The 22,607-nt window shown below is 49.1% G+C and overlaps 1 protein-coding gene across 1 annotated transcript in view; it reads right to left on the reverse strand.

The window, feature by feature from the left end:
* Positions 1–9,632, reverse strand: part of Apba2 (amyloid beta precursor protein binding family A member 2) — a 228,599-nt gene extending 218,967 nt beyond the window's left edge. Inside the window, exon 1 of the mRNA XM_032893467.1 lies at positions 9,446–9,632. The gene's annotated coding sequence lies outside the window, so the exon portion shown is untranslated. The remainder of the gene's footprint in view (positions 1–9,445) is intronic.
* Positions 9,633–22,607: the final 12,975 nt, after the last annotated feature.

Below are 22,607 nucleotides of genomic sequence, written 5' to 3' on the forward strand. Positions count from 1 at the left end.
GGCTGCCTACAGACAAAGAGGCGCTCAGCTGATACATCCTGCTGCAAGTCTGTCCTGAGAGCCACCTTCTCTCAGCAGACAACTGGAAACATATTTCCTGGGGTCTACACCCAGCCTAGGGTAAGCCAGGCAAAGCTGCGCAGGTTAACTCTGTGTGAGCAAATTAATAATGTGATGTATGATTTGTCATAGATCTTGTCGTGCCTGTAAAAGTGCAGGGGCAATTTCATCCAGCAAGCCTATAAATCTCTAAAGGGTGAAATTAAACATCCATGCTCATGAGGCTGGGATGAGGCAGCCACGGCCTCCTACAGAGTACCCTGGGGAAGGAGGGGGACCTGGGCAAACCTCTTATCCTCAGAGAACCCTTTTGGTGACCTTAACATGGCCTCAAGCCCCCAACTGAGCCTTATTCTGCCCTATGTTTCTCTGTGTGTCACCTCACCTGTGGATGTGACCATCGTAAGGCCCCTCACAGCCATTCACCCATGATTCCACTATCAGGTCTACAGGCAGGGTTCCAGAAAAACCCACAATAGCTTGCTCTGCAAACTGTATTATGATCACTCCATCTGCTCTGTTCCCAACCCCAAGGCAGTTCCAGACCTATCAGTCAGGATGCATAAACAATGTGCACCCATCTGGGTCCTGACCTACACAGAACTAATCCTAATGCCAGGAAACTCGCCCCTCCCCTGTGCCCTGGATTCCCTGCAAAGGATAGCCCCCTTCTGCTCTAAAAGGACAATTTCAGCCCCTTCTCTAGAATGAGGTCTGTGAACAGCCCCACCCCCACCCCGACACTGACACCTCCCAGTTTGTGAATCCCTGGGAAGACCTTGGACCTAAATCTAGGACTGAACTCTGGGACCATGAAACACTCTCCAGCAGCCTCCCCCACCCCCATCCCCATTCCTCCTCATCCCACCCTATGCCAACTTCATAGAGCTCTACATAGGGAACAGAGAAGAAAGATTCAGCAAGTACTCAGAAAATATCCATTGGATAGATGGGTGGATGGGTGGGTGGATGGGTGGATAGGTGGGTGGATGGATGCATGGATGCATGGATGGATGGACGGATAGAGCCCTCAACAAAGTGACTTAGAGGCAACTAAAGTAAAGCATTTGACTCCTCGGTTTGAGCATAGAGAAGTTCCTGTGTATCCAGTCAGTGAATGATAATGACTAGGTGAGAGGCTACCCTTGAAATGCCCAGAGCCCTTCTTATCCCACACTTCCTTTACTAAATAAATATCATATATGATGGATAAATCAAGAGATATATACACAGACTAAGGGCATGGTTTCACAAAGCAAAGGGCGGAGAACATTGTCAGTCCAGGCCCCCTCAGAACAGCCCTCCACATGGGATCAATGCAAGCTGGGGGTGAAACTGCCCCAGGGAAGAGCAAGTCAAGTATGGCGGCTTCCATCGCCACTGCCGATCAAGGAAAGATCTATCTGCCTGTGATCAAGGAGAAAATCAGTACTTGCTAAAATGGAATTAATTTCAAAGCTAAAATCTGCTAATGCCCAGGACTAAGTCAAGACTGGCAGTTTCCAACACAAAACATCACAAGGACAGGGCCCCAGAACCAATGGCAGCCCACCCGCACAAGCTGCAGTGCCCTGGCACTCAAAGAGCAGAAAGTGTCCCCAGGGGAACCTTTACCACAACGTGAGACATCTAGCAGGGATGTGGGTTAAGAAAACTGACCATACTCAGTGCCATTCCCTGGAGAACAGATACCGAGACGACTCACTTCTGCCTCTGGGGCTCAAGATCTGTCAAGGTTCCACAGCTGGAGTCAGTCCACAGCTCAGTCAGGCAGCAGCTACCACGGTCACCAACCAGAACCCGAGGTGGTACCAGGTACCTGAGACATGCAAGGCAGGATAGATATCTCTCTCTCTCTCTCTCTCTCTCTCTCTCTCTCTCTCTCTCTCTCTCTCTCTCTCTCTCCTCTCCTCTCTCTCCTCTTCTCTCTCTCCTCTCCTCTCTCTCTCTCTCTCTCTCTCTCTCTCTCTCTCTCTCTCCTCCTCTCTCTTCTCTCTCTCTCTCTCTCTCTCTCTTTCTCCCTCTCTCTTCTCTCTTCTCTCTCTCTCTCTCTCTCTCTCTCTCTCTCTCTCTCTCTCTCTCTCTCTCTCCTCTCTTCTCTCTCTCTCTCTCCTCCTCTCTCTCTCTCTCTCTCTCTCTCTCTCTCTCTCTCTCCCTTCCTCTCTCTCTCTCTCTCTCTTTCTCTCTCTCTCTCTCTCTCTCTCTGTCTCTCTCTCTCTCTCTCTCTCTCTCTCTCTCTCTCTCTCTCTCTCTCTCTCTCTCTCCCTCTCTCTCTCTCTCTCTCTCTCTCTCTCTCTCTCTCCTCTCTCTCTCTCTCTCTCTCTCTCTCTCTCTCTCTCTCTCTCTCTCTCTTTCCTCTCTCTCCTCTCTCCTCTCTTCTCTCTTCTCTCTCTCTCTCTCTCTCTCTCTCTTCTCTCTCTCTCTCTCTCTCTCTCTCTCTCTCTCTCTCTCTCTCTCTCTCTCTCTCTCTCTCTCTCTCTCCCCCTCTCTCCCCTCTCTCTCTCTCTCTCTCTCTCTCTCTCTCTCTCTCTCTCTCTCTCTCCTCTCTCTCTCTTCCTGCCCCCCCCCCCTTCTCTCTCTCTCTCTCTCTCTCTCTCTCTCCCTCCTTCCCTCTCTCTCCTCTCTCTCTCTCTCTCTCTCTCTCACACACACACACACACACACACATGCTCACACGCTCACACGCTCACACAGGTACATGTACACCCTGACCTATGACTATACTGAGTGAGGAACCTGTGCACACATTCAGATTCCACCTCCTCCTCACTGCCACCATCACTCTGGCCAGTGAGGAAAGTAGTGCAGATGCATGTGCGTGCCCTGCTCAGGACAATCCTAGTCACACTGGGGGGAAGACAGCAGGCGGGGCCCACTCTCCTGAGCCTCCAATTCCTCGCACACGTCCCACTCCGCTCTTCCCTACCCGTAACAGCTGTCAGCAGCTCTGGATAATACGGACAGATGTGATAGCACATGGCTCACTTACTGCACCGAAAGACCTAGAAACCGTGTTTTATGTGAACGACGCACTCGCTTGCTGTCAGAGAGACCTGAGGAATCCATCATCCCTAAATGCATGCACTCACTCAACTGATGGCTCTCCTGTTTGGGAAACAATAAATTCCTCAAGAAAATTGCTAATCAAACCAACTGGGAAAAGCCATAAACTATATATATTTTTAAATTAACAATGCACACAATGGTTCAGAGTCATTCATATTTAGCGTTCCCTTGCTGGGAATCAATTCCAGGAATATAAAAACCAAACAAATGAAACACAAATAAAACACAGGTGCCTGCGTGCACACACACACACACACACACACACACACACACACACACACACTCACACCAACATCTAAAGATGTTTGCTCAGAGGTGGCTTCGTGGTTCCAAACCAAGCATGCCCTTCTGCCATTGATTCTGGAGACCAGAAATGCTGAGTCCGCCACGTTCACTTCAAGTGTAAAATGGGACACCTCGGGTCCCACCAATGGCAGCTGTCCTGATGTCCAACCCCCACCTCTATGGCACTTGACTTCCCATCCATCAAGCAATAGATTCTCCAAACACATTCTGCAAACTAACCCCGTATGCACTGGGGATAGGGAAGGGTCCTAGTCAGGATCACCCAGTTTACAATATCCCAGGAAATGATCCTCCCCATCCTGAAGGACAACAAGAAGGAGATGTGACACACACCCTCCAAGCCCTGAGGCCAATCAATTCCAGTTTCCAGGTCCTCAGTTTCTCACCTGCAAATTACGACATGACCAGCCACTTCCAGTGAGAAAGAAAACCATTTAAAACAGCAAACACTGAGGACCAAAGCTGGGCACAGGAAGCTGTCCCAGGCAGGCTCACTTCCACTGGCTTCTTCCATCAAACTAGCTTCAGAAGCTGGAGTGCTTCAGCCTCTAGAAAACACATCTGTAGTCACTCAGTGTGGGCATCTCAACCACAGACTTTTATCTTTCTCGTCTGATCTTTCAATCACAAAGCAGCAGATGGGTCTTACTTTGGATTAACACTTCAGAGTTTAGAAAGCATCTAGGCTAGGTTCTCTTAGTGGGCTGCCACTGAAACTCAGAAACCTCACTTCCCCAGTCAAAGAGGAAAAAGCCACAGTCGGCCTGAAGCCATAGAGGCACCCCATGAAGCCACTGCTATCACAACAGAAGCTTACATCAATTCAATATTGGCTTCCATTCATGCCTCAAAACAAGTCTGGATAGAGAGAGAAAGGCTCCAAGGCCAAAAACTTGAACATGCCCCAGGGACAGAGGCATGGGCAGGCTGGAGTCAAGTTCCTGTTATTCTAGAGCCCATCCTCTCTTCCTACCTCCATTTCCTCGGGAAACCAGGGCAGCTCAGAGGTCAGAACACTGGCAATGGAGTCAGGCAGGAAAAGGCATCCAGCAGGGAGAGTTGGCCAGAACAGACAGGCAAAAACCGAACACCCTTGAGACACTGGGTCTGACAGTGTACAAGACAGGTTTAGAAACATCCAGTGAGGGAGAGAAGATCTGAGACGGCGCAAAAAACCAGGGCACTTAACACTAAGCCACCCGGTTTATATACCCAGGCAGAAAGAAAGGCCTTCCCAAGTTGTCTTCTAACCCCCACACACAGGTATTTAAGCACACACACATATACATATACAAAGACATAGACATAGACATAGACATAGACATAGACATAGACATAGACATATACATAGACATAGACATATGAGTTACTAAAATGTAACAAAGAATGATGGGGAACAGAATAAAGTATTAGGAAAAAGAAAGAAAAAGAAGAAGGAAGAGGAGGAGATGGACGGAAGCAAGAGGGCCTGCCTCCCAGTGCATTGTTAAGGAGGCATCTGTAAGAGCAAGAAAGGCTAACACTGGTAGCACAGGGGTGGGGACCGGGGGAGGGGGCTGCCTGATTGCAGACAATCTAAGCCAATAAAAATTCAAAAGGACCTTCAGTGGGGAGCCAGAGGGTCCATTATGTGAGCTGGATTAACCTCACCACCACATTCCCTTCTAGTCTCCATAAAAAGCAGGCTAGCAAGGTCCAGTACTGTGGCTCTGCCCTGTCACTGACCTCAAGATCTTCTACTAGGTTTCAGGATCCAAATATGAAGACCATTGGGTTCCAGTCCCTAGCTATAGGGAAAAGGCAAAGACAACGATGCTCTTGGGAATCAGGCATCCATTCATCCCACAATAGCACTGAGGGTCTGATGTGTGCCAGGCACAATTCTAGATGCTAGGGATGCACAAGTGAGCAGTCTTGGCATTTGAGTGAAGAGACAGACAAGAAACAATGAGTACTGTACGTACAAGTGAGCCGCTGGGTATTAGGTGCTAAGGAGAGACACAAGCTGCATTCACAATTGGGAAGCAGTGCCGACGCATGGAGGGGGGTCAGGGAGCTGGTATATAAACAGACAGTGGAATAAATCATTAACAAGCCAAGCAGGCATCTGAGGGGACCACGAAGTGGACGTTAATGCTCTGAGGCATGAGCAAGCCTTGAGGTCAAAGATGAGAGGGAAAAAAATCCTACCTTAGCTGGGGTCATCAAGGATGGACACTATGACCTGGGCCAAGGTGGAAGACTGTGATGGAATAGGTGGTAAAACAAGGGAAAATCAGGCAGGGGCTATCTACCGGGAGCTGGACAGCCTTGAGGGACGGTGCTTAAGGAGAGAGAACTACAGAAATCAGTAGGTGTGGAACGGGGCAACAGGGAATCGTTGACCACTTAAGAAATGAGACAGCCTACCTTCCATTGCCCCAACTGACTAAGGAAGACCAGTCTCAAAGTTCAACCCTAGGAAACCCCAGGGCAAGCACAGAAAGCGAAACCCAGGTAAGCTTTCTTGGTGAGTTAAGGCATTTGCTGCCAAGCCTGATGAGTTAAGTTCAAGCCCCAGAACCCATGATAGAAGCAAAGCATTAACTCCCATAAGCTATCTTCTAACCTCTTACTCTGCGGCACGTGTGTGTGTGTGTGTGTCCCCCACCTCACAAACAAACGTGAAAAATTAACTGTCACAAAACCACACTCAAGCCTAACCTCTTCAGATGGGGCTACCCATCTGTAGCACCCACCAGTGGGTAAAGTTTCACAGAGCCTAACAGTATGACCTTGAGGGTGCTGTCCTCCTAGGGTTCCCTTGAATGTCGGGACAGGGACAGAGTGAGGACCAGCTGCAGGAGAGGCGAGAAGCCAGTGAGTGCCCATGATGCTGACTCAGCCGGCAGGCTGCTTGGAGACTCCTGCTGGCCCTGGCCCAGCTGGTGGGTGGGGCATAGGAGAGGAGGAGTTGGAGGAGAGAAGCCCCCCCTGAGAGCTACCACCTAAACATCCTCCAAGGGAATGAGTAAGCACCACCTTGGCCCCTAGCCCCTGGGCCTTCATTTCGAGTATAGCCTATGTCAGAAATGCCAACCAGCAGTCACACCACCCCTCATCAGTGGCCTACATGCCTCTCACCCTCATCGCCAGCAAGACAAGGAGCCACACGGTCCAGGCTGCCACCATACCAAGGGCATAGGCTGTAGGGCAGGATATGCAGATCTCTGCCATTAGCTTTGGGAGGCCCTCCAGGCCAGAGAAGCCTGTTCTGAACTTTCACACCCTTAGGTTCCTAGGATCGTAAAGAACTACTTTGTGTATCTGTGGAGACCCTCACCTGTTGAACCACATATTCAGAGCAGAGGACAGACAAGAATGCAGCAGTAAGTTGAGGACTAGAGGATTCCTCTGTGGTCAGGTACTACTACCCCCATTTGCCCCTCCAACGGGACTCAGTGACCAGTGCTCCATCTAAACAAAGCCTGGTAAATGCCAGCCTCTCTAATGTGTTTTTCCTCTGAGTTCCTCAGTTTTGTCTAGGAAAAGTCAAGGTGTTTTTAACACCCCCTCTCAGCCTCCAGGGGTGTGATTGGTGTCTTTTACAATTATCTTTTATTTTTATCTGGCATTTCTTAGCTCAGTTGGCAAATTGGATATTTATGCACCTCCATTTCGCAAACCATCCCTACCAATTATTACTGTGAAACTAATATTTTATTCAAAAAAAAAAGGAAGGAGAAAGAAAAAGGAAGCAGAAACAGAAGGGTGTACTTCAGAACTATCCCAGGGATGGCTATGCAAACTAGTTAACAAGCTACCACTTGGGTCTGGGGTTGGCTTGCAAGGGAAAGAGGAAGCCAAGCAGAAGCTAATGGTCCTCAATGTCAGCTCCTTTCAGCATGAAGACTGGCTCACACCCACTCACAGACCATCTGATTCAGTGGAGTCCAGCACCCAAGACGTGGAAAAGCAGCAGTGGGGTGAGTCTACCTGCTGCCTGACATCAGAGAGATGACAAAAGCTGGGGTGCTGGCCCATTGCTACACCCAGACCAAGGGCTGTCAGAGACTGTCCCAAGGGCAAGCAGACAAGGGCTTGATGGTGTCTTGGAAGGAGAGATGTTGGCACCTCCAGCGTACAGCCAGTTCCCCTGATCCACTAGTGCCTTCCATGTGGCTTGGAGTCCCTGCAGGTCCCACGTCTGTGTCACTCACCCCTCTGTACCACAGCTCTAAAGCTCAGGGGACCCTCTGCAGCACACTATGGCCACTCAGCAGGGCAAAGTCATCCAGCCACTCTGAATTGAGACTCCTACCTCCAGTCCTGCTCACCAGGAAAGCCCCTGCCTCATCTCATTGGAAGGACCCTGCCCCAAAGGAGGACTATCCATTGGTTCTTGGCACCTGCAGATCTGTGCTTCAGAAAAAGTTGTTCACTTGGACCCTTAAAGCTCGTGGATCTTTGTTTCTGAAACCACTGTCCTTTCTCCGATTCACAAAGGAAGAAGAGGTCTTGTGGTCTAAGAGACCAGGGACAAATCAGCTCAGAGATGAAGAAAGGCCAAGAACAGTAAGCGAGGTTTAAGAACTTCACCCTGCACAAGGCCTGAGTGAGCTGCTCTATTTAAATTCGGATTTAAGTTTGGCCTCTGTCAAGTCACATACAAATAGATATTAAAGAATTAAAAAGTCTTCCATAACTAAATTCTAAGTTAAGACTAGCAGGCTTTATTTAAGGCACCTACAGCCAGGGCAGGCCCTTGCACAGTCCCATTGGTACCCACTCCTATCCCTACTGCACTCAGGGGAAGTTCGCCCACAGCTTTGGCACATAGAGGCCTGCTCCCCATACTGCCCCGTGTGAAAACAAGGCTTGGAAAAGCTGGGCTCGATGTTCCCCTTCATCCTCCATAACCCAAGTCCCCTTGCCAGGCTCTGCCTGCCAAGAGGAAGTAGCCAGACCGAGGGGCATGTGCCCGCCGCATCCCCCCCAGAGAATATGGGGTGTGGAATTTTTTACGGAGTTTCTCCCCTGGGCCTCATTATAAAGGGAAAGGGGAGGGGGGATACAGATCAAAGACCGGTTGCCTGGAAGCAGCGAACCTAGCAGCGACCCCAAACTCCCGAGTTGCCGCCCAGCATCAGGACTTGGTATCAGTGCCAAGCAGCTCCCCCCTGAACCCCCTCCCACCCGGAACACACTAGAAGCCTGGCCAGCGTAGAGGGACCCCGACGAGTGACTATCTCCTCTGGCCATAGACCAGGTACCCCCCTCGCCGCCTCTTTGCAAGCCCCTGATAACCTGGCCGCCAGCTGATCCCTGCCGCGCCCGACCGCTGGTCAGTAGCTGGGAGGGTCCGGAGGGTCCGGAGAGAGAAGGGCGCTGGTCCGTAGCACCCCCCAGGTCCCAGTGGCGGCCCGCTCTATCGACGATGCCCCTCAGCCGCTCCAGAGCCCCACACGGTCCGAAAGGGAGCGCTGGGACCACAGCATCCGAGCCCCCTACTGCGCCCCGGCTCCCCCCCACCCCCCACGCGGAACCAGGCAACCCAGACTGCTGCCGCGGCGACTCGGGCGTCCCGGGTCCCGCTTACCTGCGGCCGCGCGGGTTGCGCGATGCGCCGCCGCCCCCGATTGGGTCGGCGAGGCCGAGAGCCGGGCGCCGCCGCAGCTCTTTGTGAGCCCGCGCCGAGCCGCACACCGAGACTGCTAATGAGCCCGGGAAGCTGGATAGCGGCGGGCGCGCCCCGGACGCCGCGCACGGCACGCAGGGCCGCCTCTACCGGGCGCACGCGGCGCGGCCCGGGAGCACCCGCACCCACACCGCCCTCGCCACCGCCACACCGGCCGCCCCCGCTCCTCCTGCGCCCGGCCACGCGGGATGGAAACGCTTTCTAAAGAGACCTTAGGGAATCAAGGGATTCAAGACCGCGCGGCCACGCAAAGCGCAGACAAAGATGCTTCGGCGCCGAGCGCGGAGCCTCCCGGCGCGGCGCAGGGAAAGCGGCGGGGACAGCGGGCGAGCCCACCTGGGACCTGGGTCCTTGGGACACGGGCTGAGGCCGGCTTTACGAGTCCCGGCGGCGCTTTGGGGAGCACACAGATTCCTGGGAGTGTGCTGGGACCGGCCGATTGGGGAGCCTTAGTAGTCTGGTCCCGGGCAAGCAGAACAGGTGAAAGCGATGCTGCCGGTGCCCGCACCCTGCCCCTGACGCCGCGCTGCCCCCTGGCGGGCTCCGGAGAGCGTGCGGCGCTGAGGGGCTGCGGCGACCGCGCCCTGCTCTGCCAGCTCCGCTCTATGCGGAGCCCCCATCTGAATCCTTTGAATCTCTAGGGTATTGCGGCCTCAGAAAGCCTTTCCTGAGGGGCAAGCCTCGCCCAGCTTCCCCACCGTCGATCCCAATAGGCATACTGGCCACAAGGTCTTCTCACCGGGTCCCTGGGGACCACCCAGTGTCTGATACCTACCTGTGTTGCCTAGGATGTCCAGAATGGAGAGGCCCTCTAACCCCTAATACGCACGAAGAGAACCAGTTGCCTACCTCGCAATAGAAACAAAACCGAAGTTCTTGAATGTTGGGCCTTGGTGTCACCTTTGACCTTTCACTCAGTCCTGCGCATTTGTGGCAACTTGCAGGTTTAAGGCATACAGGGTGCTCTGTTTTAATGGGTGGGGGCTCTCCTACCTCACTTCAGCTGTCAAATGCTTCCAGTTGACCTCCGTTCTCTGTCCCTCTCCCTCCCCCTCTCTTCTTTCAGTCTTAGATTGAGATGAAGGCCAGGTGCCAGAAGTTCAGAGGAATGTCACAGAAGGAAGAGGGGATGGGTGGGGTGAGAAAAGCATCTCTGATGCCCACAGCGACAGAGGAGACCCTGAGAAGGGCCTGAAGCAAGGCTGAATCCAGGGGCAGACCTAGTAAGGACCTCCTGGGTCTGTGACCTGTCCGCCTCCCTCTCTTTCACCTTCTTCCTACCCCCACATCCCCAGCCCCAGTCATAGCAGAGAAGTTTTGGCAGCCCAGGAACCAAATGGGTCCACTCTAGAGCCATTCCTCCTCCTAGAGCTGAGTGTGCCTTCCTGTTTGCTGTCCATCACCTTGAACATCCTGTTGATGCCACCAGCAAAACATTCAGCCCAAGCCTTTCTCTAACTACAAAATGGCTCCATAGTGCTGAATGTTAAGCGTGAGGTCCAGATGTGTCCCTCTGCTCTGCAGTGCACAGGACATTGTGCACACTAGCAAGCACTCTACCTCCCTACCTGGACCTGTGTCCCTGTGCCCTTGTTTTCTTTAGATAGGTTCTTGCTGTGCAACCCAGGCTGCCTAACTCTTAATTCGCTGTCCTTTTTTTTTTTTTTTTTTTTTTTTCCCAGCCTACTGAATGCTGGGGTTACATGCTTATGGTGTCTCCCTTGGCAAGCTTGCTTGGCACAAAGGTGACTAAAGTCCATGGGAAATTAGGCACCTATGCCTAAAAGACCTCTAAACAGTACCCACTATACCCTGTGTCTGTGCTTGGGGGTAGGCTAGTAGTTTGAAGACATACCCCTCAGTAACTGCCTTTGAGCTCTTTCCAGACTCACAGTGGTAGCCAGGGACCACAGTGTCTGATGTCCATAGACTCAAACACTCAGGCCCATCCCCAGCCTCACTTCGGAGAGACTGAGTCAGGCCACTCTTGAACGACTCTTTAAAGAGTGGAGTGGAGGATGTACTAAGCATGCTACACGACTGAAAAGTCCTGCCTGGAAGTCCTCTTTTTAGGCAAAGGCAGCCATGTGAAAATGTTTGCCAGTCAGTCATAGTTAATTTCACTAATAGATACTAACGCTGAGAAGTATTTTTGAAGAAATTTCAACTGAATTAAAAAATGAAATGGGTAATTCACAGGGGAAGGAAATACAAATGACTTAACGCTTTTATGACTTTCAGGGTGTGTGTGTGTGTGTGTGAGAGAGAGAGAGAGAGAGAGAGAGAGAGAGAGATTACAACTTTCGGGAGTTGGTTCTCTCCTTCCACCATGTGGTCCCAGGGATTAAATTCAGGTCATCGGGCTTGGCTGCAGACTGCCTCTAACTGCTGAGCAATCCCACCAGCCTACAAACAACTACTGAGCACATGTGGGGCTGAGAGTGTGGCCCCACAATGAGACACCTCCGTAGAGTACCTGAGATCCTCGAATCAATCCCCAGCATCACCAAAGAAAAAAAGGAGGGGGGTGGAGCAAACTAAAACGACACAAAGTGCCATTGCTTTTACCTGTCAGAGGCTCCAGAATCAATAGCACAGAATGTTCCAGAAGTCAGGGAAAGCGGACCTCCTCACAGCCTACAGGAGTATAAACCGAACAACATCTACGGAAGAAAACTCGACCGCTCTTATTAAAACCACACATGCCTATTCTTTTGCACTCATCAGCTTTTCTAACAAATACCTGTGAAAAGGGCTTCTTAAAGGGGATGTTTATTTAGGCTCAATCTCTGAGGTTCCGGCCCACTGGTCAGTGGACCTTGGCCCTGACCTCTGCTGAAACAGGACACCATGACAGGGAGTATGTTGCAGAAGAAGCTTCTCACTAGAGCACTTACAGTCCACTCTGAAGGGCACACCTCTAAGGATATAACTCCCTCCCTCTAAACCCCGCCTCCTAACGGTGCCAGACTGGGGGACAGATATTTAACACAGGGGGCTTTGGAAGACTGCCATCTAAATTGTAGAGAGTCCTTTAACCCACTTCCATCCCCATGTGCTTTTCTACAGGAATAGTATACATCTGCAAAGAGCTGGGAGCATGGTCACTATAAAGTAAGGGCCTATGAGCAGTCTTAGTGCCCATGAGTTGGGGACAGCTATATGCACTGGGAATGTCCAAACACTGAAATCCCATGTGGTCAGAAGGGAAGGAAGAACCCTATGGCAGAGTGACATAGGACAGTTTGTGGGGTGTGTGTGTGTGTGTGTGTGTGTGTTGTTCTCTCTGAACTCTCCATCCAACACACTTCCCCTCTCCCCAACTCACCCCCATCCCCGATCCACCTTCTCTCAGAAAAGAGTGGGCCTCCCACCTAAACCGAACACTGTATAACACACTATACCATAGGACCAGGCACATAGCATCACATCAAGCTGGATGAGGCAACCCAGTAGAAGGAAAGGGTCCCACAAGTGAGCAGAAGAGTCGGGGCAGCCCCCACTCCCACTGTTAGGATTCTCACAAGAACACCAAGGTAACAACCACAACATGTGTGCCCAGAACCTAGGGCAGACCCTACAGTCTCCCTGATCTCTGCCAGCCCCCACGAGCCCCGATGCGTCGATTCTGGGCCCATGTTCTTAGGGTGTCCCCGACTACTCTGGTTCCTCCAATCCCTCCTTCCTTCCTCCACAGGACTCCCCAGGTTCCTCCTAATGTTTGACTGTGGGACTCTGTGTCTGCTCCCATCAGTTGCTGGATGAAGCCTTTCTGGTCTGTTTGATGACAGCTCTGTTAGGCTCAGGTCTGGGACGTATTGTTAAGTCAAAGAACAAGGAGCAGAGACGTGCGTGTTCACGTATGTGACTAAAGGGAAAGGAAGCTAAACATGGTGATGCACACCTGTAATTTCAATACTTGGGAGGCTGAGGCAGGAGGATTGAGTTCAAGACCACCTGGAGTACACAGAGAAACCGATGTAAAAGAGGAGGGGAAAAGGTTAACTCAGGAGACACCTTCATTCAACTGTAAGCCTCTTTCAGAAGACCACAAGAAATTAGTATGATGCCAGCCATCTCTGGATAAAAATTAGTGGCCAAAACAAGAAAAGTTTTCATTGTTATCTAATATTTGATGTATCTGTATAACACTCAGTATCACATTATTCATTCCTGGTGGGTTTTTTGTTTTGTTTTGTTTTGTTTTGCTATTTCATTTACTATACATAGCTTCAGTGCTTAGCCCTTTGGAGGATAAAAGACTGATGATATCTCAGCATAGCAAAAGCTGCTGCTCGTCTGGTCAGGAGAGGCAGAAGAGCAATGGAAAAGGACCAGGGATCAAATCTCCCTCCAGGCACTTCCTCAATCACATGGAAACTTTCCACTAGGCATTGCTGCCCCCAAAAGATTCCATTGACAGCAGAAGACCATGCCTTAACATAGCCTTTGAGGAACACTTGAAATTTCTGGTCCTTTTCTCTGGGGAGAGAAACCAAAGTAGGTAGGTAGCAGGTGTGTTTGAACCACACGGCTATGCTACCTATCATCACTTAGTGGCTACATTCATGAATTGCAGGCTTGTCTACAGGGCAGGACCAGGCCAAATTTCCTGCAAGGCATTGGAAAAATGCAGGCCAGATTACTCAGCTATTGCCATTACTTACTTCTTAAAATAACACATGCCCCTTTTTATGTAGAGAAGAATACAGACATTCTGAGTTACATACTGGGAAGGATGCTACACCTTCATAACTTGCAAGCAAGAGAAAATTTTTCTTTCATTCCCATGCTGACTATGTAAACAATGCGTTTGATTGACAAAGACGCATCTTTGTTGTGTGGAGTTGCTTACCCCAGAGTTATGGCTGGCATCAGTCTCTCTGGGCTTCACCTTCCTTAATGCCCGACACTGGGCCTCTCTTTTTCACCCTACTGTTCATCCTTGTACAGACCAGAAGATTATGACCCACCAGCCAGACTCAAGGCTGTCTCAATTAATGTGCCAAGTGTGGCAAGGCCTCAGGCAAATCACCTAGAGTAGTGGTTCTAGCGCTCCGACCCTTTAATACAGTTCCTCATGTTGTAGTGACCCAGGACCATAAAATTATTCCATTGCTACTTCATAACTGTCTGTTTGCTACTGTTATGAGTCATAAATATTTGATATGCAGAATGTCTGATATGTGACCCATGTCAACCTGTGTGTCAAGAACTGCTGGCCTAGAGTCTGTATGGCAGTTTCTGCCTCCGTTCCTTCTCTAGAGAGATTGGCTTCAAATCCCTGGCATTCAGGACATCTGAAGAGAAACGTAGACCTCAACCATGTCTTGATGCTCTGAGGCACGTTTACTGTCAGGGTTTAAGAGAGTGAGGAAATTACCCATCAGAGCACATTCTAAAGATTCTTCCACTGTCCAGAGCCTTGTATTAGCAGACAGAGGTAGAGAGCATGGGAACACCTTTAATGAGTTTGGAAGCAAAATATCTTCCAAAAAACTAACTACTACTGCTTTCTTGGCTGAGCATAGGATGTAGATTCTTAAAAGGAAAAAAAAAACAAGACTTTGTAGTAACAAAGGAACAGGAATAAATAGAATCCTCTGGTTCCCAGCCCTCCAAATCCTGACCTGTGGAGCCACAGTGTCTAAAGGGCAGGGAGCCTGAGGAGTGGAGTGAACAGAGCCCTTGACTGTGATCACAGCAGAGCTGGTAAGGAAGGAGCCCCAGGGTGGTGCTGATGTGCAGGGGAAAGGCAGCCCTCTGCTCATTAGAAGAGAAGTAACCATGATTGAAAATCACCACAATGCAGAACGTTTTTGTTCTCTAGTAGCAGGAACAGAGAGCAAGTCACAGATATGGTTCTAGACAGCATCTATAGTACAGATGACAGACAGTACAGACAGCACAGCGACTATCATACACAGTTGCTGTCCATGTAGATAGCACAGACAGTAAAGGGACTGTAATACACAGTCACTGTCCATGTAGACAGTATTGTTAGTGAAGTGACTGTAATATACAGTTGAGTTCATGTAGATAGTACAGACTGCAGAGTGACTGTCATGCACAGTTCCTATCCATGTAGAGAGTACAGACAGCAGAGCAACTGTAGCACACAGGTACTGCCCATGTACAGTAGTGGAGCTACTGTAATACACAGTTGAGTCCATGCAGAGAGAGCAAAGTAACTGTAATACACAGTTGAGTCCAAGTAGACAGTACAGAGAGCAGAGCAACTGCAATACACAGATGCTGTACATGTAGATAGAAAAAACAGCGGAGTGACTGTAATACACAGCTGAGTCCAAGTAGACAGAACAGAGAGCAGAGCAACTGCAATACACAGATGCCATATGTGTAGATAGAAAAAACAGCAGAGTGACTGTAATACACAGTTACTCTCTATGTAGATAGCACAGACAAGAGAGAGATTGTAATACACAGTTGAGTCCATGTATATAGTCCAGACAGTAGAGAATCGACTGTAATACACAGTTGAGTCAATGTAGACAATACAGACAGTGGAGAGACTGTAATATACAGATGCTGTTCATGTAGATAGTACAGACAGCAGAGTGAATGTAATACACAGTTGAATCCATGTAAATTTTACAGACAGCAGAGCTGTACCCAGATCCTGCTGGGAAAAAGCTGGTCTCCCTGGCATGCTGACACACCTAAGAGCACAGGTGAGACCACCACTTCTGCTCCCCAGGACACAGGAATCAGTGAGCAGTCTGGGACAGGCTCCTACGGGTCTCCACCTAGCCCTGAGTGGACCCTGTGCCATAGCACTCTGTGCTCAGATCCCCCTGGGAGAGAACTGGTCTCCCAGTAGTGCTGACACACAGTCTTACAGGAGGGTTAAGCCACTATCAGAGACAGCAAGACCAGCTAACACCAGAGGTAAGCAGATGGCAAGAGGCAAGAGCAAGAACCTAAGCAACAGAAATGAGGGCTACTTGGCTTCATCAGAAGTTCCCGCACCACAGCAAGCCCTGGATACCCCAACACACAAGAAAAGCAAGATTTTGATTTAAAATCACAACTCATAAAATTGCAAAGTTTCTGTAAGGCAAAGAACACTGTCATTAGGACAAAAAGGTAACCAAAAGATTGGGAAAAGGTCTTTACCAATCCTACATCCAATAGAGGGTTAATATCCAATACAAAGAACTCAAGAAGCTAGACTCCAGAGAAACAAATAATCTTTTTTAAAATGGAGTACGGATCTAAACAAATAATTCTCAACTGAGGAATAACAAATGGCTGAGAAGCACCCAAAGAAATGTTCAACATCAGGGAAAGCAAATCAAAACAACCCTGAGTTTCCACCCCTCTCCAGTCAGAATGGCTAAGATCAAAACCTCAGGTAACAGCAGATGCTGGTGAGGATGTGGAGAAAGAGGAACACTCCTCCATTGTTGGTGGGATTGTAAGCTGGTAAAACCACTTTGGAAATCAGTCTGGAGGTTCCTCAGAAAATTGGACATAGCATTACCTGAGGACCCAACTATACCACTCCTGGGCATATACCCAAAAGATGCTCCAACACATAATGAGGACAAATGCTCCACTATGTTCATAGCAGCCATATTTATAATAGCCAGAAGCTAGGAAGAATCCAGATATCCCTCAACAGAGGAAAGGATATAGGAAATATGGTACGTTTACACAATGGAGTACTACTCAGCTATTTAAACAGTGACTTCATTAAATTCTTAGGCAAATGGAAGGAACTAAAAATACCATCCCAAGTGAAGTAACCCAATTACAAAAAAGCATACATGGTATGAACTCCCTTATAAGTGGATATTAGCCCAAAAGCTCAGATTACCCAAGATACAATCCACAGATCACAGGAAGATCAAGAAGAAGGATAACCAAAGTGCAGATGCTTCAGTCCTTCTTAGAAGGGGGAATAAAAATATTCATAGGAAGAAATACAGAGTTTGGAGCAGAGAATGATGGAAGGGCATCCAGAGACTGCCCCACCTGGAGATCCTGCCCATATACAGTCAACAAACCCAGACAATGTTACTGATGCCAAGAAGTGCATGCTGACAGGAGCCTGATATAGCTGTCTCCTGAGAGGCTCTGCCAAAGTCTGACAAATACAGAGGAGGATGCTTGCTGACAACCATTGGAACCCCATTGGAGGAGTTAGAGAAAGGATGGAAGGAGCTGACGGGGCTTGCAAGAACCCCATAAGAAAAACAATACCAACCAACCAGAGCTCCCAAGGACTAAACCACCATCCAAAGAGTACACATGTACAGACCCATGGCTCCAGCTGCATGTGTAGCAGAGGACGGCCTTGTCAGGCTTCAAAGGGAGGAGAATCCCTTGGTCTTGCCAAGGCCCCAGTGTAGGGGAATATCAGGGCCAGTAAGTAGGTGGGAAGGTATGGATGGGTGGATGGGTGGGTAGGTTGGGGAACACCTTCATAGAAACAGGTGGAGGGGGGGTTGGGATAGGGGGTTTAAGGATGGGAAAGCAGAAATGGGGTTAACATTTGAAATGTAAATAAAAAATCCAATAAAAAATGAAAAAATACAGACAGCAGAGTGACTGTAATACACATATAATTTCATGTAGATAGTACAGACAGTGGAATAACTATAATACATAGTTGAGTCCATGAACATGTTGCAGACAGTGGAGTAACTGTAATACACATATGATTTCATGTAGATAGTACAGACAGCAGAGTGAGTGTAATACACATATGATTTCATGTAGATAGTACAGACAGTGGAATAACTGTAATACACAGTTGAATACATATCAATAGTACAGACAGCAGTGACTGTAATAAATAGTTGAGTCCATGTAGACAGTACATACAACAGAGTAACTGTGTTACACAGTTGAGTCCATATAAATAGTACACAGTAAGGTGACTGTAGTACACAGTTGAGCCCATGTAGACAGTACATGGAGCAGAGTGACAGCAATACACACAATGTACATATAGATAGAACAAACAGCAGAGTGATTGTCATACCCAGTTGAGTCCATGTTTATATCACAGTCAGCAGAGTAACTGTAATAAACACTTGAGTTTATGTAGAATATACATTTAGCCAGGTGACTGTCATACAGAGTTGAGTCCATTGAAAACATCTGGAAAGGTAGGTTTGGGGATTTAGCACAATAGTAGAAAGGTTGGGTAGTATGGTAAGTCTCTGTGTTTGATTTTTAGCACCTCACGCACATAGGCAGAGTGAGCAATGGGGTTTGCTTTGAAAAGAATTCTATCTGCCCTTAGCATATATTGCTTTTCTTGTCATTATTTGTTTAACAGTGCAGTGTTCAACTACCATGTTTTTATGATATTAAGTCTGAAATTCTGGCTGGAAATACATTAACGACTACAGAAATGTGGGGGAGGGGTCTAGTCAAATATTGCATCCTTTCTTCAAAGAACTTAACTGAGGCAGATCTTGGCATCCTCGGGGTTCCTGAGCCTATTCCCTCATTCCCTGTAAACTGAGGATACTGAGGGTCTACTGTAATAACACAGCATTCAGCATGCCTGCATAAAAAGGGAGTGAGCTGTACCAGCACCGACATGTATCTTGAGAAAGTCAACAGATCTCACATAGTGAGTCAGGCCAAAGAGAGGGAGGGTGCTGGGATGTGGATCAATCAAACATCATGGGAGGGAAGGCTAAGCTTCCAACTGCTATTCTCAACTGAGTAGCAGAAAGTGAGCTTCAAAGGGGATAGGATAATCCAAATCAAAGCCAAGGCTGGTTATGCACAGCAATTTAGAGGAAGGAACATCTGCCCAAGACCCCAAAATGTAGCCTGAGAGCACTAGGTGAGTCTGTCTTGGGCATCCAAGGGGAGGATCCATCTGTACCCATGGAGATGTGTTAAAAACACCAAAGATGGACTGCACACCAAGAGAGAGTCCCACTCATGGGGGAGTATCTGGAGTGGCTACAGGCAGAGTCTCGCACCTATGCAGATGCCAATGCTGAGTAGAGATACCTGGGACACTTCAGCAAGGACCAGTAGAACTTTCCTTCAAGGCTATCTGTGAGCATGGAGAAACTGGGCACTCAAAGTCTGCAGGCCTCTGCACTATGGTCTCTGGGCCGTCCTTGCTCAGAGCAGTTTCAACCAGGTTGGAGAGGCCTCCCTCCTGCTGGCCACCAGGTTGCACTTCAGTGATGATCAGAGAAAGATAAGTGACGCCCCTAGCTTGTAAGCAGAGCAGAAGCAGGCAGCAAGGCAACTCCCTCAGCTGACTGGAGCCAAAGACATTGAGGTTACTGCATGCTTTTCCCAGAACAGATCACCCTTCTTCTGGTGATCACAATTCAGATGTTTCCTTAGGACCCACCCTGCCCTGTGCTCTCATCCATGGATTAGGTGCTTGGTTTGGTCCTCCTGTGCCATGCGGTTGGGCACAGGAGTTGCATCATAACAACCCATGTAGTCCATCCCTTATCTTGGTCTCTGGGTGGTACGTGATCAGTCACTTCTGGGAGACTCCATGCAGTCTGGTGTCAGTCTCATGCAGCTGAGATGGTACGCACTGGGGATGATGCGAGCTTCCAGCCTCACCTATGGAGCATCCCACAAATGAAAATGGGGTATGAACCGACAATGAGCCATGATGGTGTCACTATAGGTTCTGGGTCCAGCCATGCCTGATCTGCCTGTCTCTGGACTTTTCAGCAGTATGAGTCTGCTCTGGTTTCAAGGATACTCCTGGAAGCTCAGGAATCCTGGCTGAGGGGTTAGGGAGCTGAGTCAGTGAATGAGATGCTTACTGTGCAACCATGAGGAGTTGAGAAGCATGGGGTTTCCCAGAAACCATGTAAAAACAGCTGACTGCATTGGTATGCATTACAGCATGCAGCAAGTTCATCATGGGGGCTGGGGGGGAAGGCCCCTGGAGCTTGCCAATTCGTAAGCTCCAGGTTCAGTGTGACCCTGCCTCAAAAATGTAAAATGTAGAACTGACTGAAGAAGACAGGTGACACCAGACTCTGGCCTACCACGGAGAGGTAGAGACAGAGGCAGAGCCTAGAATACAATGAGAGCTAGAGGGCTGTTTGTGGTTACTTGTGATTCTTTAGTACCAGTACACAGGAGGGAGCTCCAGAGTCATGAGGTTCCAGGAAGAACGGTGACATTTGTTGCTCTGGGTCCTTGGGTTCTGAGGCCAGAGCACCATGTCCAAAGGATAAATTAATGTGGGAGGTACCTACGAGGCAACAGTCCATGGAGCTGCCTAGGGAGGCTGGGTGTACTGGGGGAGCCCAGCTCCTGATTAAAACCAGGCCACAGTGTGATGCTCTAAGGAATATTCTTTCAATGGTGACAGTTGGCTCTGTGTGACCATCAACATGGCGTAGGCATTCAGGATGACTCTGTTGAGCTATATGTGGGGGCTCAGAGAAAACGGAATAACTGTACTGTACTGCTCCTCTATAAGGAAGGACCCTGAACTGAGGGGCCTCACCCAAAGCCCCAAGTTTATCTCTTCTTTCTTCCTGCTCTGCTGAATTTTTCTTACCCATGAGTGACCACATTTCCCCAGTCCCCTCTCAGAACATGAGGGCTGAGCCAGGATCTTGGTTGGTGGTTATTTGGTGTCAACTTTGTGATGATCTGGTCATGTCTAGAGGTGAGTTTTTCAAAACATAGAGGAGTGGTACCCATGGCAGGACACAGAAGAACTGTCTAGAGAATGGCACATGTGACTAAGCCAAGAGGCCATTGGGCTTGGCACTAACAAACCCACCATAATGTGTTTGTTCTAATGTGTTCTTTCTAATGTGTTTCCCTTTTACATGGGGGTGTTGTACAAATATATGAATGTGAACCACATGTTGGGAGTGACATAAGGAAAGCTGATGCTATACTTCAATAGTATCCTGGTGACAGAGCTGAGAAAAGGGAGCCCCTGGATCCAGCCAGAAATACCCTAGGAGGCCCACCGTAAGTGTGGCTGTGCTTCTCTGGTCTGCCCGGTCATCAGCAGACTACTCTGGGATATATGTAGGTCAGCCACACCCATACTCTGCTCTCTGGCCATCCTTGAGACCAGATCTGTTATCTGTTGGATACTTCCTGACCCAAGAGCAAACACTTTCAGCACAAGAAAAAAAAAGAACAAATTCAAGGTGCTTCTTTCTCAGGTCCCCTTGAAAGACCCAAGGCTCAGCCTGGGCAGCCCTGGTGGACCAGTGTTGAGAAGCAATCTATCACTGACACCTGTATGGCGGGAAGATAGGGAGCAGTTGACTCCTTGCTGAGCTAAGGGCTAGAGAAGGTATGCTGCCCTGCACCCCACTTCTCTACATCTGCCTCACTAGTCCTCTGTCTGCACCAATGGCCTTGCTAAATTCCTCTTACATCCATGATCTGGCTGCCGGGCTCAGAAACACTCTTGGCACACTTTATACAACATTGTGTGAGGAATGCTCCTTCTGGTTTCCAGAAAAAGAGGAGCCATTCCTTAGCAGCAGGATTGCTTCTCTCTGCTGCAGTCCTTTGATGCATTCTCAGAGAAGCTTTTGTTAAGATACTTCAAGGCAGGGTGCCTACCCTTTCTAGTGCTTAGTTCCAGCATGGCCTGGCAGGTTTCAGCCCCACTCCTGCCAGCCTTGCAGGCAGGGACCCACCCCAGGCTGGCCTGATAAGTTAAGTTCAGTCTCAGCTTGACTACAGCTTGCAGAACTCCGTCATGTCCAGTTCCCGACAGAGGCCTTTGTTGATGTCCCTGGAGTCTCCTTCAGGACCCTCTCCCAGTACTCCAAGAAATCCCTCTATTCTCCACACTGCCCACATAACAAACTGGGAAGTTTGGCTGCTTGCCCGTCTTAGCTCGTGCCTTCCTTTTCCACTTCTGTTGTACCTGCCATCGCTTATTTATCTATAGACACTGTAGGAGGCCATAGAGACAGATAGCACTTCCCTGCATTCAGACAGGCTGACCTGCTTAGAGACCTAACATTCACTGTGTGCTCTCAGCTCATGAACAGTGACTGTGCAGAGTAGACACCCAATAAAGATCTGCTGATTGTACATGTGAGCAGGTGGAACAAAACACTTAAGAATTTCAAGGCCTTTCTTATCCCCCAAATCTATTCTATTCACCTTGAGTGTGCCCTCAGCTTTAACTAACAATCACCTATTAAATAAAAGTGTTCTTACAAGGCCCCGTAGTCATTTCACTAAGTTTGTTCTTGAAGGGCACAGTGGGACTTCAGGGAAGACTGGCAGAGGGGAAAGAGAGAATGGGGAGCAATGATTGGGAGAAACGAGGGTCCTGACCAAGATAGAGAGCCACATGGCATGGCTTCACCTGATACCAAATGTCATGGTTTGAATATGCTTGGCCAAGGGAGTGGCACTATTTAGAGGCGTGGCCTTGTTGGAGTAGGTGTGTCACTGTGGGCATGGGCTTACTTCCCTCAATCTAGCTGCCTGGCAGTCAGTCTTACACTAGCAGCCTTCAGATGAAGATGTA

The sequence above is a fragment of the Rattus rattus genome, chromosome 2 (assembly GCF_011064425.1).
Source record: "Rattus rattus isolate New Zealand chromosome 2, Rrattus_CSIRO_v1, whole genome shotgun sequence".
Lineage (NCBI taxonomy): Eukaryota > Metazoa > Chordata > Mammalia > Rodentia > Muridae > Rattus > Rattus rattus.